The 20,452-nt window shown below is 43.9% G+C and overlaps 1 pseudogene; it reads left to right on the forward strand.

Moving 5' to 3' along the window:
* LOC121535712 overlaps positions 1–20,452 on the forward strand; it is a 30,558-nt pseudogene that overhangs the window by 2,320 nt on the left and 7,786 nt on the right.

Genomic DNA, 20,452 nt, shown 5'->3' on the forward strand with positions numbered 1-20,452 from the left:
CACTGGCCTGTTCTCAATCATTGCGTTATCCAGAGAGCTGTAATATTCTGTAAGGTTAGCTGTAACTGTAAGGTTTTGTGATAACCAGGTGGCGAATCGCATCTCTGCATGTCTGGCAGACATATCAGTATGGATGACGGATCACCACCTCAAGCTGAACCCTGGCAAGACGGAGCTGCTCTTCCTCCCGGGGAAGGACTGCCCGTTCCATGATCTCGCCATCACGGTTGACAACTCCGTTGTGTCCTCCTCCCAGAGTGCGAAGAGCCTTGGCGTGACCCTGGACAACACCCTGTCGTTCTCCGCTAACATCAAGGCGGTGACCCGATCCTGCAGGTTCATGCTCTACAACATTCGGAGAGTACGACCCTGCCTTACACAGGAAGCGGCACAGGTCCTAATCCAGGCACTTGTCATCTCCCGTCTGGATTACTGCAACTCGCTGTTGGCTGGCCTCCCTGCCTGTGCCATTAAACCCCTACAACTCATCCAGAATGCCGCAGCCCGTCTGGTGTTCAACCTTCCCAAGTTCTCTCACGTCACCCCCCCTCCTCCGCACACTCCACTGGCTTCCAGTTGAAGCTCGCATCCGTTACAAGACCATGGTGCTTGCCTATGGAGCAGTGAGGGGAACGGCACCTCCGTACCTTCGGGCTCTGATCAGTCCCTACACCCAAACGAGGGCATTGCGTTCATCCACCTCTGGCCTGCTGGCTCCCCTTCCTCTGCGGAAGCATAGTTCCCGCTCAGCCCAGTCAAAACTGTTCGCTGCTCTGGCACCCCAATGGTGGAACAAGCTCCCTCACGACGCCAGGACAGCGGAGTCACTCACTACCTTCCGGAGACATTTGAAACCCCACCTCTTTAAGGAATACCTGGGATAGGATAAAGTAATCCTTCTACCCCCCCAAATAAAAAAAATAATAAATAATTGTAAAGTGCTTTTCCCACTGGCTATAGGGTGAATGCACCAATTTGTAAGTCGCTCTGGATAAGAGCGTCTGCTAAATGACGTAAATGTGCCCTTGAGCAAGGCACTTAACCCTAATTGCTCCTGTAAGTCGCTCTGGATAAGAGCGTCTGCTAAATGACGTAAATGTGCCCTTGAGCAAGGCACTTAACCCTAATTGCTCCTGTAAGTCGCTCTGGATAAGAGCGTCTGCTAAATGACTAAAATGTAAAATGTAATTTTTGTCTCCTCAGCATGCAGCCAGACGGTGGCCTAGTCTGCCTGGTCTGCTCACAGTCATTGGTCTGCTCACAGTCATTGGTCTGCTCACAGTCATTGGTCTGCTCACAGTCATTGGTCTGCTCACAGTCATTGGCCTGCTCACAGTCATTGGTCTGCTCACAGTCATTGGTCTGCTCACAGTCATTGGTCTGCTCACAGTCATTGGTCTGCTCACAGTCATTGGTCTGCTCACAGTCATTGGTCTGCTCACAGTCATTGGCCTGCTCACAGTCATTGGTCTGCTCACAGTCATTGGTCTGCTCACAGTCATTGGCCTGCTCACAGTCATTGGTCTGCTCACAGTCATTGGTCTGCTCACAGTCATTGGTCTGCTCACAGTCATTGGTCTGCTCACAGTCATTGGCCTGCTCACAGTCATTGGTCTGCTCACAGTCATTGGTCTGCTCACAGTCATTGGCCTGCTCACAGTCATTGGTCTGCTCACAGTCATTGGTCTGCTCACAGTCATTGGTCTGCTCACAGTCATTGGCCTGCTCACAGTCATTGGCCTGCTCACAGTCATTGGTCTGCTCACAGTCATTGGTCTGCTCACAGTCATTGGTCTGCTCACAGTCATTGGCCTGCTCACAGTCATTGGTCTGCTCACAGTCATTGGCCTGCTCACAGTCATTGGTCTGCTCACAGTCATTGGTCTGCTCACAGTCATTGGTCTGCTCACAGTCATTGGTCTGCTCACAGTCATTGGTCTGCTCACAGTCATTGGTCTGCTCACAGTCATTGGCCTGCTCACAGTCATTGGCCTGCTCACAGTCATTGGTCTGCTCACAGTCATTGGTCTGCTCACAGTCATTGGTCTGCTCACAGTCATTGGTCTGCTCACAGTCATTGGTCTGCTCACAGTCATTGGTCTGCTCACAGTCATTGGCCTGCTCACAGTCATTGGCCTGCTCACAGTCATTGGCCTGCTCACAGTCATTGGTCTGCTCACAGTCATTGGTCTGCTCACAGTCATTGGTCTGCTCACAGTCATTGGTCTGCTCACAGTCATTGGCCTGCTCACAGTCATTGGTCTGCTCACAGTCATTGGTCTGCTCACAGTCATTGGTCTGCTCACAGTCATTGGTCTGCTCACAGTCATTGGCCTGCTCACAGTCATTGGTCTGCTCACAGTCATTGGTCTGCTCACAGTCATTGGCCTGCTCACAGTCATTGGCCTGCTCAGAGTCATTGGTCTGCTCACAGTCATTGGTCTGCTCACAGTCATTGGCCTGCTCACAGTCATTGGTCTGCTCACAGTCATTGGTCTGCTCACAGTCATTGGTCTGCTCACAGTCATTGGCCTGCTCACAGTCATTGGCCTGCTCACAGTCATTGGTCTGCTCACAGTCATTGGTCTGCTCACAGTCATTGGTCTGCTCACAGTCATTGGTCTGCTCACAGTCATTGGCCTGCTCACAGTCATTGGCCTGCTCACAGTCATTGGTCTGCTCACAGTCATTGGTCTGCTCACAGTCATTGGTCTGCTCACAGTCATTGGTCTGCTCACAGTCATTGGTCTGCTCACAGTCATTGGCCTGCTCACAGTCATTGGCCTGCTCACAGTCATTGGCCTGCTCACAGTCATTGGTCTGCTCACAGTCATTGGTCTGCTCTTGATCATTGCATTATCTGGATATCTACGATATTGAAGTTATGATATTCAAAATTGCTATTACAGTTATTAATGCCATACTAGGTAATGGAGTCAGCCACGTCTCTTCGTCGTGCGCATTGCATCCACTAACTGGCTGATCAGATTAACGGCGGTACAACAGGTGGGGTCAGATCCAAGCTTTATCCAGGCAGACTGCCATGGTGATTGGGACTGAGTTGAGACAGACTTGTGCAACAGTGTGCTGCATAACCAAAGAAGCATCTGACAGGCAATCAAACCTAATATAGACCGAACGAGCTGCTAAAGGAACATCCTATCTATCTATCGATCTATCTGAGGAAACCACAGGATGTTTTGCTACATTTTGGATTGAAATGACAGAAGTTGTGTTTTAACATAACGCAACAGGGTGTAAGTGGGTGAGGGCTGAGGGGAAATCGGTTAAATCATTGGAAAGTTTAATAAAAAACATTAAATTGATCAGAAATACCGTGTAGACATTGTTAATGGTGTAAATGGCTTTATGAGAAACAGGCGCCTCACAGGTCCTCAACTGGCAGCTTCATTAAATAGTACCCGCAAAACACCAGTCTCAACGTCAACAGTGAAGCGGCGACCCCGGGATGCTGACCTTCTAGGCAGAGTTGCAAAGAAAAAGTAATATCTCAGACTGCCCGTCTTAATCTTTTCTTTTTATTGGCCAGTCTGAGATATGACTTTTTCTTTGCAACTCTGCCTAGAAGGTCAGCATCCCGGAGTCGCCTCTTCACTGTATATTAGACACTCTAATGTATTTGTCCTCTTGCTCAGTTGTGCACCGGGGCCTCCCACTCCTCTTTCTATTCTGGTTAGAGCCAGTTGCGCTGTTCTGTGAAGGGAGTAGTACACAGCGTTGTATGAGATCTTTAGTTTCTTGGCAACTTCTCGCGTGGAATAGCCTTCATTTCTCAGAACAAGAATAGACTGACGAGTTTCAGAACAAAGTTCTTTGTTTCTGGCCATTTTGAGCCTGTAATCGAACCCACAATTGCTGATGCTCCAGATACTCAACTAGTCTCAAGAAGGCCAGTTTTATTGCTTCTTTAATCAGCACAACAGTTTTCAGCTGTGCTAACATAATTGCAAAAGGGTTTTCTAATGATCAATTAGCCTTTTAAAATGAGAAACTTGGATTAGCAAACACAACGTGCCATTGGAACACAGGACTGATGGTTGCTGATAATGGGCCTCTGTACGCCTATGTAGACATTCCATAAAAAATCAGCCGTTTCCAGCTACAATAGACATTTAGAACATTAACAATGTCTACACTGTATTTCTGATCAATTTGATGTTATTTTAATGGACCAAAAATTTGCTTTTCTTTCGAAAACAAGGACATTTCTAAGCGACCCAAAACTTTTGAACGGTAGTGTATATATATTTATATATATATATATATATTATATATATTTATTTCACCTTTATTTAACCAGGTAAGCCAGTTGAGAACAGGTTCTCATTTACAACTGCGACCTATATATATATATATGTATATCATTTATATACACTACCGGTCAAAAGTTTGGACACAGCTACTCATTCAAGGGTTTCTCTTTACTTTTACTATTTTTTACATTGTAGAATAATAGTGAAGACATCAAAACTATGAAATAACACATATGGAATCATGTAGTAACCAAAAAAGTGTTAAACAAATCAAAATATATTTTATATTTGAGATTCTTCAAATAGCTCCCTTTGCCTTGATGACAGCTTTGGACACTCTTGGCATTCTCTCAACCAGCTTCATGAGGTAGTCACCTGGAATGCATTTCAATCAACAGGTGTGCCTTCTTAAAAGTTAATTTGTGGAATTTCTTTCCTTCTTAATGTGTTTGAGCCAATCAGTTGTGTTGTGACAAGGTAGGGGTGGTATACAGAAGATAGCCCTATTTCGTAAAATATCAAGTCCATATTATGGCAAGAACAGCTCAAATAAGCAAAGAGAAACGACAGTCCATCATTACTTTAAGACATGAAGGTCAGTCAATACGGAACATTTCAAGAACTTTGAAAGTTTATTCAAGTGCAGTCGCAAACACCATCAAGCGCTATGATGAAACTGGCTCTCATGAGGATTGCCACAGGAATGGAAGACCCAGAGTTACCTCTGCTGCAGAGGATAAGTTCATTAGAGTTACCAGCCTCAGAAATTGCAGCCCAAATAAATGCTTCACAGAGTTCAAGTAACAGACACATCTCAACATCAACTGTTCAGAGGGGACTGTGTGAATCAGGCCTTCATGGTCAAATTGCTGCAAAGAAACCACTACTAAGAAGAAGGGACCTGCTTGGGCCAAGAAACACGAGCAATGGACATTAGACTGGTGGAAATTTGTTCTTTGGTCTGGAGTCCAAATTGGAGATTTCTGGTTCCAATCGCATGTGTAATTCCCACCGTAAAGCATGGAGGATGAGGTGTTATGGTGTGGGGGTGCTTTGCTGGTTGACACTGTCTGTGATTTATTTACTTAACCAGCATGGCTACCACAGCATTCTGCAGCGATACGCCATCCCATCTGGTTTGGGCTTAGTGGGACTATCATTTGTTTTTCAACAGGACAATGACCCAACACACCTCCAGGCTGTGTAAGGGCTATTTGACCAAGAAGGATGGTGATGGAGTGCTGCATCAGATGACCTGGCCTCCACAATCACCCGACCTCAACCCAATTGAGATGGTTTGGGATGAGTTGGACCACAGAGTGAAGGAAAAGCAGCCAACAAGTGCTCAGCATATGTGGGAACTCCTTCAAGACTATTGGAAAAGCATTCCAGGTGAAGCAGGTTGAAAAAATGCCAAGAGTGTGCAAAGCTGCCATCAAGGCAAAGAATCTAAAATCTAAAATATATTTTCATTTGTTTAACACTTTTTTGGTTACTACATGATTCCATATGTGTTATTTCATAGTTTTGATGACTTCACTATTATTCTACAGTGTAGAAAATAGTAAAAAATAAAGAAAAACCCTGGAATGAGTAGGTGTGTCCAAACGTTTGACTGGTACTGTATATAAACACTCTACCATTTAGTCTTCTGGTGGGTGTTACAGGAGTGAGGAAGGGAGACAGGGTGGCCATCTACCTGAGCTGGTCTACACCATGCTGGCCTGCGCCAGGATAGGAGCTGTCCACTCCATCGTGGTCAGTGCAGGGATTGACATTAAAAGGGTTGCCCTATTGCCCGGGGAAAGTTGTAATAGGAATTCCAGGTGAACAAAAGAGAAGACCAGTCACAAATCATAAATCAATCCGGTTTATTCCAAGTTGCAACAGGGAGACACCTCCAGCACAGAAGCAGAGAAACTGTCTAACTGGCCTTTTCTGAGAAGACCCTTATATCCTAATCAGCAGACAACTGTTCTGCAAAAACCAGCCTGAGAGGCTTGTAGAAACTCAGTGTTTTTACAGACTGCAATAACAATCGGTGTCCACTGTCCTCGTACCTTCAGTCTGGCGTCAATCCCAATCAACAGATATGAGTTTAATCCAGAACATAGTCTCTAGTCTAGTGACCATCAACCAGTGTTACAAACAACACTGGAAATCATATGTATTACAAAAAGGCAAAATATATATATATATATATATATGCTAAACATTGTGTTAATCACCCTAAACTGAATATGAACTTTCTTCATCTGAAATATTCCCGTTACACAAGTGAACTGAGCAGCCGTGCTAGTTGAGCTTGCCCTGCTCTCCCATTGGGCAGGTGATTATAGTGGCCCTGCTCTCCCATTGGGCAGGTGATTATAGTGGCCCTGCTCTCCCATTGGGCAGGTGATTATAGTGGCCCTGCTCTCCCATTGGGCAGGTGATTATAGTGGCCCTGCTCTCCCATTGGGCAGGTGATTATAGTGGCCCTGCTCTCCCATTGGGCAGGTGATTATAGTGGCCCTGCTCTCCCATTGGGCAGGTGATTATAGTGGCCCTGCTCTCCCATTGGGCAGGTGATTATAGTGGCCCTGCTCTCCCATTGGGCAGGTGATTATAGTGGCCCTGCTCTCCCATTGGGCAGGTGATTATAGTGGCCCTGCTCTCCCATTGGGCAGGTGATTATAGTGGCCCTGCTCTCCCATTGGGCAGGTGATTCTAGTGGCCCTGCTCTCCCATTGGGCAGGTGATTATAGTGGCCCTGCTCTCCCATTGGGCAGGTGATTATAGTGACAACACCCAAACTGGAAAGAATTCCAGTAGCCTAAAACTGATATTCATGGTTCCTCCTCCTCACTGTTTAAGTGAATCATGGTTCCTCCTCCTCACTGTTTAAGTGAATCATGGTTCCTCCTCCTCACTGTTTAAGTGAATCATGGTTCCTCCTCCTCACTGTTTAAGTGAATCATGGTTCCTCCTCCTCACTGTTTAAGTGAATCATGGTTCCTCCTCCTCACTGTTTAAGTGAATCATGGTTCCTCCTCCTCACTGTTTAAGTGAATCATGGTTCCTCCTCCTCATTGTTTAAGTGAATCATGGTTCCTCCTCCTCACTGTTTAAGTGAATCATGGTTCCTCCTCCTCACTGTTTAAGTGAATCATGGTTCCTCCTCCTCACTGTTTAAGTGAATCATGGTTCCTCCTCCTCACTGTTTAAGTGAATCATGGTTCCTCCTCCTCACTGTTTAAGTGAATCATGGTTCCTCCTCCTCACTGTTTAAGTGAATCATGGTTCCTCCTCCTCACTGTTTAAGTGAATCATGGTTCCTCCTCCTCACTGTTTAAGTGAATCATGGTTCCTCCTCCTCACTGTTTAAGTGAATCATGGTTCCTCCTCCTCACTGTTTAAGTGAATCATGGTTCCTCCTCATTGTTTAAGTGAATCATGGTTCCTCCTCCTCACTGTTTAAGTGAATCATGGTTCCTCCTCATTGTTTAAGTGAATCATGGTTCCTCCTCCTCACTGTTTAAGTGAATCATGGTTCCTCCTCCTCACTGTTTAAGTGAATCATGGTTCCTCCTCCTCACTGTTTAAGTGAATCATGGTTCCTCCTCCTCACTGTTTAAGTGAATCATGGTTCCTCCTCCTCACTGTTTAAGTGAATCATGGTTCCTCCTCCTCACTGTTTAAGTGAATCATGGTTCCTCCTCCTCACTGTTTAAGTGAATCATGGTTCCTCCTCCTCACTGTTTAAGTGAATCATGGTTCCTCCTCCTCACTGTTTAAGTGAATCATGGTTCCTCCTCCTCACTGTTTAAGTGAATCATGGTTCCTCCTCCTCACTGTTTAAGTGAATCATGGTTCCTCCTCCTCACTGTTTAAGTGAATCATGGTTCCTCCTCCTCACTGTTTAAGTGAATCATGGTTCCTCCTCACTGTTTAAGTGAATCATGGTTCCTCCTCCTCACTGTTTAAGTGAATCATGGTTCCTCCTCATTGTTTAAGTGAATCATGGTTCCTCCTCCTCACTGTTTAAGTGAATCATGGTTCCTCCTCCTCACTGTTTAAGTGAATCATGGTTCCTCCTCCTCACTGTTTAAGTGAATCATGGTTCCTCCTCCTCACTGTTTAAGTGAATCATGGTTCCTCCTCCTCACTGTTTAAGTGAATCATGGTTCCTCCTCCTCACTGTTTAAGTGAATCATGGTTCCTCCTCCTCACTGTTTAAGTGAATCATGGTTCCTCCTCCTCACTGTTTAAGTGAATCATGGTTCCTCCTCCTCACTGTTTAAGTGAATCGTGGTTCCTCCTCCTCACTGTTTAAGTGAATCATGGTTCCTCCTCCTCACTGTTTAAGTGAATCATGGTTCCTCCTCCTCACTGTTTAAGTGAATCATGGTTCCTCCTCCTCACTGTTTAAGTGAATCATGGTTCCTCCTCCTCACTGTTTAAGTGAATCATGGTTCCTCCTCCTCACTGTTTAAGTGAATCATGGTTCCTCCTCCTCACTGTTTAAGTGAATCATGGTTCCTCCTCCTCACTGTTTAAGTGAATCATGGTTCCTCCTCCTCACTGTTTAAGTGAATCATGGTTCCTCCTCCTCACTGTTTAAGTGAATCATGGTTCCTCCTCCTCACTGTTTAAGTGAATCATGGTTCCTCCTCCTCACTGTTTAAGTGAATCATGGTTCCTCCTCCTCACTGTTTAAGTGAATCATGGTTCCTCCTCCTCATTGTTTAAGTGAATCATGGTTCCTCCTCCTCACTGTTTAAGTGAATCATGGTTCCTCCTCCTCACTGTTTAAGTGAATCATGGTTCCTCCTCCTCACTGTTTAAGTGAATCATGGTTCCTCCTCCTCACTGTTTAAGTGAATCATGGTTCCTCCTCCTCACTGTTTAAGTGAATCATGGTTCCTCCTCCTCACTGTTTAAGTGAATCATGGTTCCTCCTCCTCACTGTTTAAGTGAATCATGGTTCCTCCTCCTCACTGTTTAAGTGAATCATGGTTCCTCCTCCTCACTGTTTAAGTGAATCATGGTTCCTCCTCCTCACTGTTTAAGTGAATCATGGTTCCTCCTCCTCACTGTTTAAGTGAATCATGGTTCCTCCTCCTCACTGTTTAAGTGAATCATGGTTCCTCCTCATTGTTTAAGTGAATCATGGTTCCTCCTCCTCACTGTTTAAGTGAATCATGGTTCCTCCTCCTCACTGTTTAAGTGAATCATGGTTCCTCCTCCTCACTGTTTAAGTGAATCATGGTTCCTCCTCCTCACTGTTTAAGTGAATCATGGTTCCTCCTCCTCACTGTTTAAGTGAATCATGGTTCCTCCTCCTCACTGTTTAAGTGAATCATGGTTCCTCCTCCTCACTGTTTAAGTGAATCATGGTTCCTCCTCCTCACTGTTTAAGTGAATCATGGTTCCTCCTCCTCACTGTTTAAGTGAATCATGGTTCCTCCTCCTCACTGTTTAAGTGAATCATGGTTCCTCCTCCTTGTTTAAGTGAAAGACAGACCATTTATGACAGTCAGGCAAGTTGAGCCTGCTCTGAGATGTTTTTTTTTACTGATAACAACCAAAATACAAAGAATTCCAGTACTGATCTTTCCGATTCCTCCCCTATGTGTAGGTGAAAGGCAGGCAATCTGTGGCCGATTCCTCCCCTATGTGTAGGTGAAAGGCAGGCAATCTGTGGCCGATTCCTCCCCTATGTGTAGGTGAAAGGCAGGCAATCTGTGGCCGATTCCTCCCCTATGTGTAGGTGAAAGGCAGGCAATCTGTGGCCGATTCCTCCCCTATGTGTAGGTGAAAGGCAGGCAATCTGTGGCCGATTCCTCCCCTATGTGTAGGTGAAAGGCAGGCAATCTGTGGCCGATTCCTCCCCTATGTGTAGGTGAAAGGCAGGCAATCTGTGGCCGATTCCTCCCCTATGTGTAGATGAAAGGCAGGCAATCTGTGGCCCTTCTGAGTGTAAATAGCTCATTTACATTTTCAGTGATCATAATCTTCGGGCAAACCAAAAAATACTCCTGACTTGCCCGACGGTCAAGTGCCTTTTCAGACTTCAATGTCAATCCCTGCTTTAAAGTTTAGTGGAGGTGGTTTGATCATCCACTGGCTCTCATGATGAGGAACCTTGCCTGAGACTTGACCTGAAGACTTGTGTTAGCTCCCTGATCTACTGCCTGTAGGCTTTAGCTCAGCTAGCTAATGCAGTCTTAAGGTGTGTAGATGTTCCATACTGTAATTTTCAGTTTTTATTTCTGTGACCTGACTGTGACCTGACTGACGTTAAGGTACAGTGCTTATGTTAGTGTTTCTTCTGGAGAGAACGGGGTCATACTTGCCCCTGTCGGTTCTGTCTGACCTTGCCTTGCAGAGTTATCAGCTGTTCAGTAGCGTGTGAATACCAGTTGGGATAGCACCTGCATCTGTGTCCCTAATGGAACACTATTCCCTTCATAGTGCACTACTACAGAGGCTCTGGTTCACTATGAAGGGAATAGGGTGACGTTTGGGATGCGGACGGGGGGGGTCAGTCTCATAGCTGTTCCTCACAGAGAATCCAGGTCCTTCTCATTCACACTATAACTGTCAGCATGCGATTTGGGATCATAGCATACATGTATAGTAATTCCACCAGCAAGCTGAGCCCAGACACTATTTCAGTCATAACCTTGCGTCTCGAGTAGAGGTTATAGCGTATGCAGTTTAAAAATACCCCATGTCTTGTTTGTCCCAAGGTTAATTTTTTTTATAAAGAATGCAGGGCTATATTTGACCCACTTAAATATAAGTGACCACATTCCTGCTGCATCATTGTTCTATGAGCTGTGTAATGTTTCATGCATCATGAATGGGACATTCAATAAGAATGACAGAGATTGTTGGCAGTGTTTGATTGTTTGGTTTTTTTGCAGTGCCACCGCTTCTATTCTGGTGTAGCATAATTTCTCGTTTAGTTTGACACAAGGCAAATTTAAAGTTAGATGTGCTTTTGTATTTTCAATGCCATTTTGCTGAGCGTTGTTAAAACGAATGGGGTCCAGAGTCCATCACATCCTAAACTTATTTCATATAAAATGCTATGATCACGTTGAGAGGTAGGAAGACACTTTTAAATGCTAAACTGAGTAGTTTGCGTCTCTGTGATCTATTAGCCGTGTCTAATGCAGAAGTGCCCACCCCTACCCCATCTTCTAGGCTTCTCAACAGCTTCTACCCCCAAGCCATAAGACTCCTGAACAGCTAATCATGGCTACCCGGACTATTTGCACTGCCCCCCCACCCCATCCTTTTACGCTGCTGCTACTCTGTTAATTATTTATGCATAGTCACTTTAACTCTACCCACATGTACATATTACTTCAACTACCTCAACTAGCCGGTGCCCCCGCACATTGACTCTGCACCGGTACCCCCCTGTATATATAGCCTCCCTACTGTTATTTTATTTTACTTCTGCTCTTTTTTTCTCAAAACTTTTTTGTTGTTTTAGTTTACTTTTTTATTAAAAAATATAAATGCAATGTTGGTTAAGGGCTTGTAAGTAAGCATTTCACTGTAATGTCTACACCTGTTGTATTCGGCGCATGTGGCAAATAAAATTAGATTTGATTTGAAAAGGAGCAGGCCTACAGTAAATGTTGAAACTGTGAGCCTTGGCTAAAGTAGATCAGGGGACCAGGCTAACGCTAACATCAAATACCTATTTTATATATTGAACAAATGTTGATTCAGCAATAGCAATCAGTCACAATGTGTTCTGTTAAACGACTCCAATAGATGTTGGCTTCTCGCGCTGTTATACTACCTCACTGAGCTGACCTGCTGTGGTGTGTGTGTGGGTTCAGTTTGCAGGCTTCTCCTCTGGGTCTCTGTGTGAGAGGATCCTGGATTCCCAGTGCAGTATTCTGGTGACTGCAGGTAAGATAGCGTGGCTACTGGCTGATGTCCAGAGCTCTAAATAAATAAATACAAAATTGGTAGCACTGGTGCTCCCAACTTCAAAAAAGTTAGGAGCACAACATAAAATCTAGGAGCGCCATAAGATATATTTTGTTTTAATTGATTGAGATATAGCATATTGGGCCTATATGAATTCTAGCTACTTTTGAAGCACATGTTGAGCTCTAGAAACTAATATTTAACCCTGTAAAAAGCTAAAACGTTGATACAAAAACCTGTCATTGAAATTACAAAGTAATTTGTGGAGTATGAGGTTTCTACATTGAGTAATAGCACTACCTGTTGAGACGATTTACTTTGACAATTCTACACTGTCTCTTTAAGAGCATCACGTTTGTGAGTGACTATGAGCCAAGAGATGAGTCATTGAACGTTGATCTTGAACGTTGATCTTCTAAAGAAGCTATCCCTTTTCCTTTCTCTCTGTACCCCCAAAAGTAACCATGTTGTTAGCTAGCTAGCTAGCTAGCTAATGAGGTAACATGACTTAACAAGGTGTAAACAAATGCCTGTGATGGTTTTGGAACGACCGGCGACATGGTTTATGAACAGGCCATAAAAACTTAACTTTTTGATCCACCCGCCACTGTGGCGGCTAAATTAAAATATCTACTAGCCACTCAGAATTCGTACCAGCCAATACATATTTATAGTAACACCACCAAAAACAACAACCTGTTTTACCAGGTTTCGGATTTCATCCAGTTTTCTTTCCCAAAATCACAAATTGGATGTTCTAAGTCCATAACTACGCTCAAACCACATCAGGAAACCACTTTTGAGGTCTGGGGAAGAAAATAAAAAAATATATATTTTGCAGGGTATAGTTGCCCTTTAATTCCATTCAAGACTGGTGTTTGGCTGGCAGTGTTTCTGTTCTGCATGCGCAATAGCCACCCAATTGATACAAATCATCATGATATCATATCTAACCTGTAACCCAGCACATTGACTCGGTACCGGTACCCCCTGTATCGTTATTGTTACTTTATTGTCTTACTTTTTATTTGATTTTTTTACTTTATTTTATTTAGTAAATATTATCTTAACTCTATTTCTTGAACTGCGTTGTTGGTTAAGGGCTTGTAAGGAAGCATTTCACATAGTATTCGACACGTGTGACAAATCAAATTTGATTTGATATCATTATGCCAGATAGTTTGGAAAGTTTTATGGGATTAGAAATGTTTCGCTAAACTGGCTACACAAAGTGACGGACACAGGCGTTCCCATGCCGTTACGTCATCAGAAATTTGCAAGAAATACAAATCACTGATGCATTCTTTAATATTCTTTACATGTAGGCTTAAGATTGAATGAATCTGCACTCGCTTTTTCCTCCTGAAACAACAGCCCAGTGAAGCCCATCATTCATTCCAACTATTATCATCTGGGTGGTTTATTTCCTGGTCGCACAGTGCTCCCAAAATAAAAAATGTCAGGTCGCACAACAAAATACCTAGGAGCATATGGTCGCACTTTAGAGCCATGCTGATGTCCAATAAGATGACTCCTTACATGTGGGACGTGGCTGATGACCAATAAGATGACTCCTTACATGTGGGACGTGGCTGATGACCAATAAGATGACTCCTTACATGTGGGACGTGGCTGATGACCAATAAGATGACTCCTTACATGTGGGACGTGGCTGATGACCAATAAGATGACTCCTTACATGTGGGATGTGGCTGATGTCCAATAAGATGACACCATGCATGTGGACTTTAGCCCCTAGCTAGGCAACGTTCCCTAGTTGGACCAATCATCCTCAAGTTATAAAGCAATTACAGTGAGGGAAAAAAGTATTTGATCCCCTGCTGATTTTGTACGTTTGCCCACTGACAAAGACATGATCAGTCTATAATTTTAATGGTAGGTTTATTTGAACAGTGAGAGACAGAATAACAACAAAAAAATCCAGAAAAACGCATGTCAAAAATGTTATCAATTGATTTGCATTTGAATGAGGGAAATAAGTATTTGACCCCCTCTCAATCAGAAAGATTTCTGGCTCCCAGGTGTCTTTTATACAGGTAACGAGCTGAGATTAGGAGCACACTCTTAAAGGGAGTGCTCCTAATCTCAGCTTGTTACCTGTATAAAAGACACCTGTCCACAGAAGCAATCAATCAATCAGATTCCAAACTCTCCACCATGGCCAAGACCAAAGAGCTCTCCAAGGATGTCAGGGACAAGATTGTAGACCTACACAAGGCTGGAATGGGCTACAAGACCATCGCCAAGCAGCTTGGTGAGAAGGTGACAACAGTTGGTGCGATTATTCGCAAATGGAAGAAACACAAAATAACTGTCAATCTCCCTCGGCCTGGGGCTCCATGCAAGATCTCACCTCGTGGAGTTGCAATGATCATGAGAACTGCGAGGAATCAGCCCAGAACTACACGGGAGGATCTTGTCAATGATCTCAAGGCAGCTGGGACCATAGTCACCAAGAAAACAATTGGTAACACACTACGCCGTGAAGGACTGAAATCCTGCAGCGCCCACAAGGTCCCCCTGCTCAAGAAAGCACATATATAGGCCCGTCTGAAGTTTGCCAATGAACATCTGAATGATTCAGAGGAGAACTGGGTGAAAGTGTTGTGGTCAGATGAGACCAAAATCGAGCTCTTTGGCATCAACTCAACTCGCCGTGTTTGGAGGAGGAGGAATGCTGCCTATGACCCCAAGAACACCATCCCCACCGTCAAACATGAAGGTGGAAACTTTATACTCTGGGGGGTGTTTTTCTGCTAAGGGGACAGGACAACTTCAACACATTAAAGGGACGATGGACGGGGCCATTTACCGTCAAATCTTGGGTGAGAACCTCCTTCCCTCAGCCAGAGCATTGAAAATGGGTCGTGGATGGGTATTCCAGCATGACAATGACCCAAAACACACGGCCAAGGCAACAAAGGAGTTGCTCAAGAAGAAGCACATTAAGGTTCTGGAGTGGCCTAGCCAGTCTCCAGACCTTAATCCCATAGAAAATCTGTGGAGGGAGCTGAAGGTTCGAGTTGCCAAACGTCAGCCTTGAAACCTTAATGACTTGGAGAAGATCTGCAAAGAGGAGTGGGACAAAATCCCTCCTGAGATGTGTGCAAACGTGGTGGCCAACTACAAGAAACGTCTGACCTCTGATTGCCAACAAGGGTTTTGCCACCAAGTACTAAGTCATGTTTTGCAGAGGGGTCAAATACTTATTTCCCTCATTAAAATGCAAATCAATTGATAACATTTTTGACATGCGCTTTTCTGGATTTTTTTGTTGTTATTCTGTCTCTCACTGTTCAAATAAACCTACCATTAAAATTATAGACTGATTATGTCTTTATCAGTGGGCAAACATACAAAATCAGCAGGGGATCAAATACTTTTTTCCCTCACTGTACATCCTATATGGGCTTGGGTCCCCAACAGTTCAGATGGACACTCGATATCTTATCAATTTGCATTCTCTCTCTCTCTCTCTCTCTCTCTCTCTCTCTCTCTCTCTCTCTCTGTCTCTGTCTCTGTCTCTGTCTCTGTCTCTGTCTCTGTCTCTGTCTCTGTCTCTGTCTCTGTCTCTGTCTCTGTCTCTATCTCTATCTCTCTCTCTCTCTCTCTCTCTCTCTCTCTCTCAAGATGGTGTATACAGAGGGGAGAAGTTGATCAACCTGAAACAGATAGCAGGCGAGGCTCTGGAGAAATGCAGGGAGAAGTAGGTTCTATTTACGCCTCTATCCTGGTTCTGCTTTTACAGTGGCTTGCCAAAGTATTCACCCCCCTTAGCATTTTTCCTATTTTGTTGTCTAACAAACAAGAAATAACACAAAAAAACTGAAAACTTGAGCGTGCATAACTATTCACCCCCCCCAAAGTCAATACTTTGTAGAGCCACCTTTTGCAGAAATTACAGCTGCAAGTCTCTTGGGGTATGTCTCTATAAGTTTGGCACATCTAGCCACTGGGATTTTTGCCCATTCTTTAAGGCAAAACTGCTCCAGCTCCTTCAAGTTGGATGGGTTCCGCTGGTGTACAGCAATCTTTAAGTCATACCACAGATTCTCAATTGGATTGAGGTCTGGGCTTTGACTAGGCCATTCCAAGACATTTAAATGTTTCCCCTTAAACCACTCGAGTGTTGCTTTAGCAGTATGTTTAGGGTCATTGTCCTGCTGGAAGGTGAACCTCCGCCCCAGTCTCAAATCACTGGAAGACTGAAACAGGTTTCCCTCAAGAATGTCCCTGTATTTAGCGCCATCCATCATTCCTTCAATTCTGACCAGTTTCCCAGTCCCTGCCAATGAAAAACATCCCCACAGCATGATGCTGCCTCCACCATGCTTCACTGTGGGGATGGTGTTCTCGGGGTGATGAGAGGTGTTGGGTTTGCGCCAGACATAGCGTTTTCCTTGATTGACAAAAACCTCAATTTTAGTCTCATCTGACCAGAGTACCTTCTTCTATATGTTTGGGGAGTCTCCCACATGCCTTTTGGCGAACACCAAAAGTGTTTGCTTATTTTTTTCTTTAAGCAATTGCTTTTTTGTGGCCACTCTTCCGTAAAGCCCAGCTCTGTGGAGTGTACGGCTTAAAGTGGTCCTATGGACAGATACTCCAATCTCCGCTGTGGAGCTTTGCAGCTCCTTCAGGGTTATCTTTGGTCTCTTTGTTGCCTCTCTGATTAATGCCCTCCTTGCCTGGTCCGTGAGTTTTGGTGGGCGGCCCTCTCTTGGCAGGTTTGTTGTGGTGCCATATTCTTTCCATTTTTAATAATGGATTTAATGGTGCTCCGTGGGATGTTCAAAGTTTCTGATATTGTTTTATAACCCAACCCTGATCTGTACTTCTCCATAACTTTGTCCCTGACCTGTTTGGAGAGCTCCTTGGTCTTCATGGTGCCGCTTGCTTGGTGGTGCCCCTTGCTTAGTGGTGTTGCAGACTCTGGGAAATTTCAGAACAGGTGTATATATACTGAGATCATGTGACAGATCATGTGACACTTAGATTGCACACAGGTGGACTTTATTTAACTAATTACAGTTGAAGTCGGAAGTTTACATACACTTAGGTTGGAGTCATTAAAACTTGTTTTTCAACCACTCCACACATTTCTTGTTAACAAACTATAGTTTTGGCAAGTCGGTTAGGACATCTACTTTGTGCATGACACAAGTAATGTTTCCAACAATTGTTTACAGACAGATTATTTCACTCATATTTCACTGTATCACAATTCCAGTGGGTCAGAAGTTTACATGCCTTTAAACAGCTTGGAAAATTCCAGAAAACGATGTCATGGCTTTAGAAGTTTCTGACAGGCTAATTGACATAATTTGAGTCAATTGGAGGTGTACCTGTGGATGTATTTCAAGGCCTACCTTCAAACTCAGTGCCTCTTTGCTTGACATCATGGGAAAATCAAAATAAATCAGCCAAGACCTCAGAAAATAAATTGTAGACCTCCACAAGTCTGGTTCATCCTTGGGAGCAATTTCAAAATGCCTGAAGGTACCACATTTATCTGTACAAACAATAGTACGCAAGTATAAACACCATGGGACCACGCAGCCGCCTAGAGATGAACGTACTTTGGTGCGAAAACTGCAAATCAATCCCAGAACAACAGCAAAGGACCTTGTGAAGGCCTTGTCTCAGGCATGACCTGAAAGGCCGCTCAGCAAGGAAGAAGCCACTGCTCCAAAACCGCCATAAAAAAGCCAGACTACGGTTTGCAACTGCACATGGGGACAAAGATCATACTTTTTGGTGAAATGTCCTCTGGTCTGATGAAACAAAAATAGAACTGTTTGGCCATAATGACCATCGTTATGTTTGGAGGAAAAAGGGGGGGCTTGCAAGGAGGCCTACAAACCTGACTCAGTTATACCAGCTCTGTCAGGAGGAATGGGCCAAAATTCACCCAACTTATTGTGGGAAGCTTGTGGAAGGCTACCCGAAACGTTTGACCCAAGTGAAACAATTTAAAGGCAATGATACCAAATACTAATTGAGTGTATGTAAACTTCTGACCCACTGGGAATGTGATGAAAGAAACAAAAGCTGAAATAAATAATTCTCTCTGCTATTATTCTGACATTTCACATTATTAAAATAAAGTGGTGATGCTAACTGACCTAAGACAGGGACTTTTTACTAGGATTAAATGTCAGGAATTGTGAAAAACTGAGTTTAAATGTAATTGGCTAAGGTGTATGTAAACTTCCGACTTCAACTGTATGTGACTTCTGAAGGTAATTGGTTGCACCAGATCTTATTTAGGGGCTTCATAGTAAAGGTGGTGAATACATATGCACGCACCACTTTTATGTTATTTATTTGTTCAAATTTTTTGAAAGAAGTTATTTTTTTAATTTCACTTCACCAATTTGGACTATTTTGTATGTCCATTACATGGAATCCAAATAAAAATACATTTAAATTACAGTTTGTAATGCAACAAAATAGGAAAAACACCTAGGGGGATGAATACACTCTATATATGTTTGACCAGAGCCCTATTGATTGCATACAGGTGGACTTTATTTAACTAATTATGTGTCTTATGAAGGTAATTGGTTGCACCAGATCTTATTTAGGGGCTCCATAGCAAGGGGGATGAATACTTTTGCAAGGCACTGTACCTCCTTCATCCTTTCTCTCTCTCTCTCTCTCTCTCTGTGTATCTCTCTCTCTCTTTCTATCTCTCTCTCTCTGTATCTCCCCCTCTCTCTCTCTCTCTCTCTCTCTCTCTCTGTCTCTGTCTCTCTCTCTCTCTCTCTCTCTCTCTCTCTCTCTCTCTCTCTCTCTCTCTCTCTCTCTCTCTCTCTCTCTTTGATTATATAGGGAAGCTCCATCTGTCTGTTGCCCCTAGAGATCTCAATCTGTCGCCGTAGTGATTATGTGTGAAACGACACTTGTATGTCTATCGCAGCCAGAAGACATATGACAGCATATAAGCACCGTATTGAGGCTCCTCTACTATGTAGAAATATACACTGAGTGTACGAAACATTATGAACACCCGCTCTTTCCATGACATAGGCTGACCAGGTGACTTCAGGTGAAAGGTGCGATCTCTTTCCTGTGTGTATGAAGAATGGTCCACCACCCAAAGGACATCCAGCCAACTTTACCCAACTGTGGGATGCATTGGAGTCAACATGGGCCAGCCTCCCTGTGGAACGCTTTCGACACCTTGTAGAGTCCACGCCCCGACGAGTTGAGGCTGTGATGAGGGTGCAACTCAATATTTGGAAGGTGTTCCTAATGTTTTGTGCACTCAGTGTATAGGGGATATTCAGCGGTGTTACACTGCCCTTACAGACAGACAATACATCAGGTATCTATGCTGACAGCTCTCCTCTTCTTTTCTCCGCAGAGCATCCGCCACTGTTACAAAATGTTTAGTAGTAAAACATTGTGCACTGGGGACATAAAGTGGAGATATATCCAACAAATTGCAGGTAGGCCCAGATTTTGTCCAGAATAAGGACATTCAATTCTTACTGCCCGGTGCCTAAAGTAGTTGTTTTTGCGATTTGAGCAATAGTTCCATCTATTTTTTATTGAGTTTTACCCTGAGTCGTGTTTGATGTGCTGTCCTCCTCCACCTGTATTTCCTGGTGTACTTCTACTGTATTCTGACTGAGTCATGGTCCTGCTGTATTTCCTGGTGTACTTCTACTGTATTCTGACTGAGTCATGGTCCTGCTGTATTTCCTGGTGTACTTCTACTGTATTCTGACTGAGTCATGGTCCTGCTGTATTTCCTGGTGTACATCTACTGTATTCTGACTGAGTCATGGTCCTGCTGTATTTCCTGGTGTACTTCTACTGTATTCTGACTAAGTCATGGTCCTGCTGTATTTCCTGGTGTACTTCTACTGTATTCTGACTGAGTCATGGTCCTGCTGTATTTCCTGGTGTACTTCTACTGTATTCTGACTGAGTCATGGTCCTGCTGTATTTCCTGGTGTACATCTACTGTATTCTGACTGAGTCATGGTCCTGCTGTATTTCCTGGTGTACATCTACTGTATTCTGACTGAGTCATGGTCCTGCTGTATTTCCTGGTGTACTTCTACTGTATTCTGACTGAGTCATGGTCCTGCTGTATTTCCTGGTGTACTTCTACTGTATTCTGACTGAGTCATGGTCCTGCTGTATTTCCTGGTGTACTTCTACTGTATTCTGACTGAGTCATGGTCCTGCTGTATTTCCTGGTGTAC

Source organism: Coregonus clupeaformis, chromosome 21 (genome assembly GCF_020615455.1).
Source record: "Coregonus clupeaformis isolate EN_2021a chromosome 21, ASM2061545v1, whole genome shotgun sequence".
Lineage (NCBI taxonomy): Eukaryota > Metazoa > Chordata > Actinopteri > Salmoniformes > Salmonidae > Coregonus > Coregonus clupeaformis.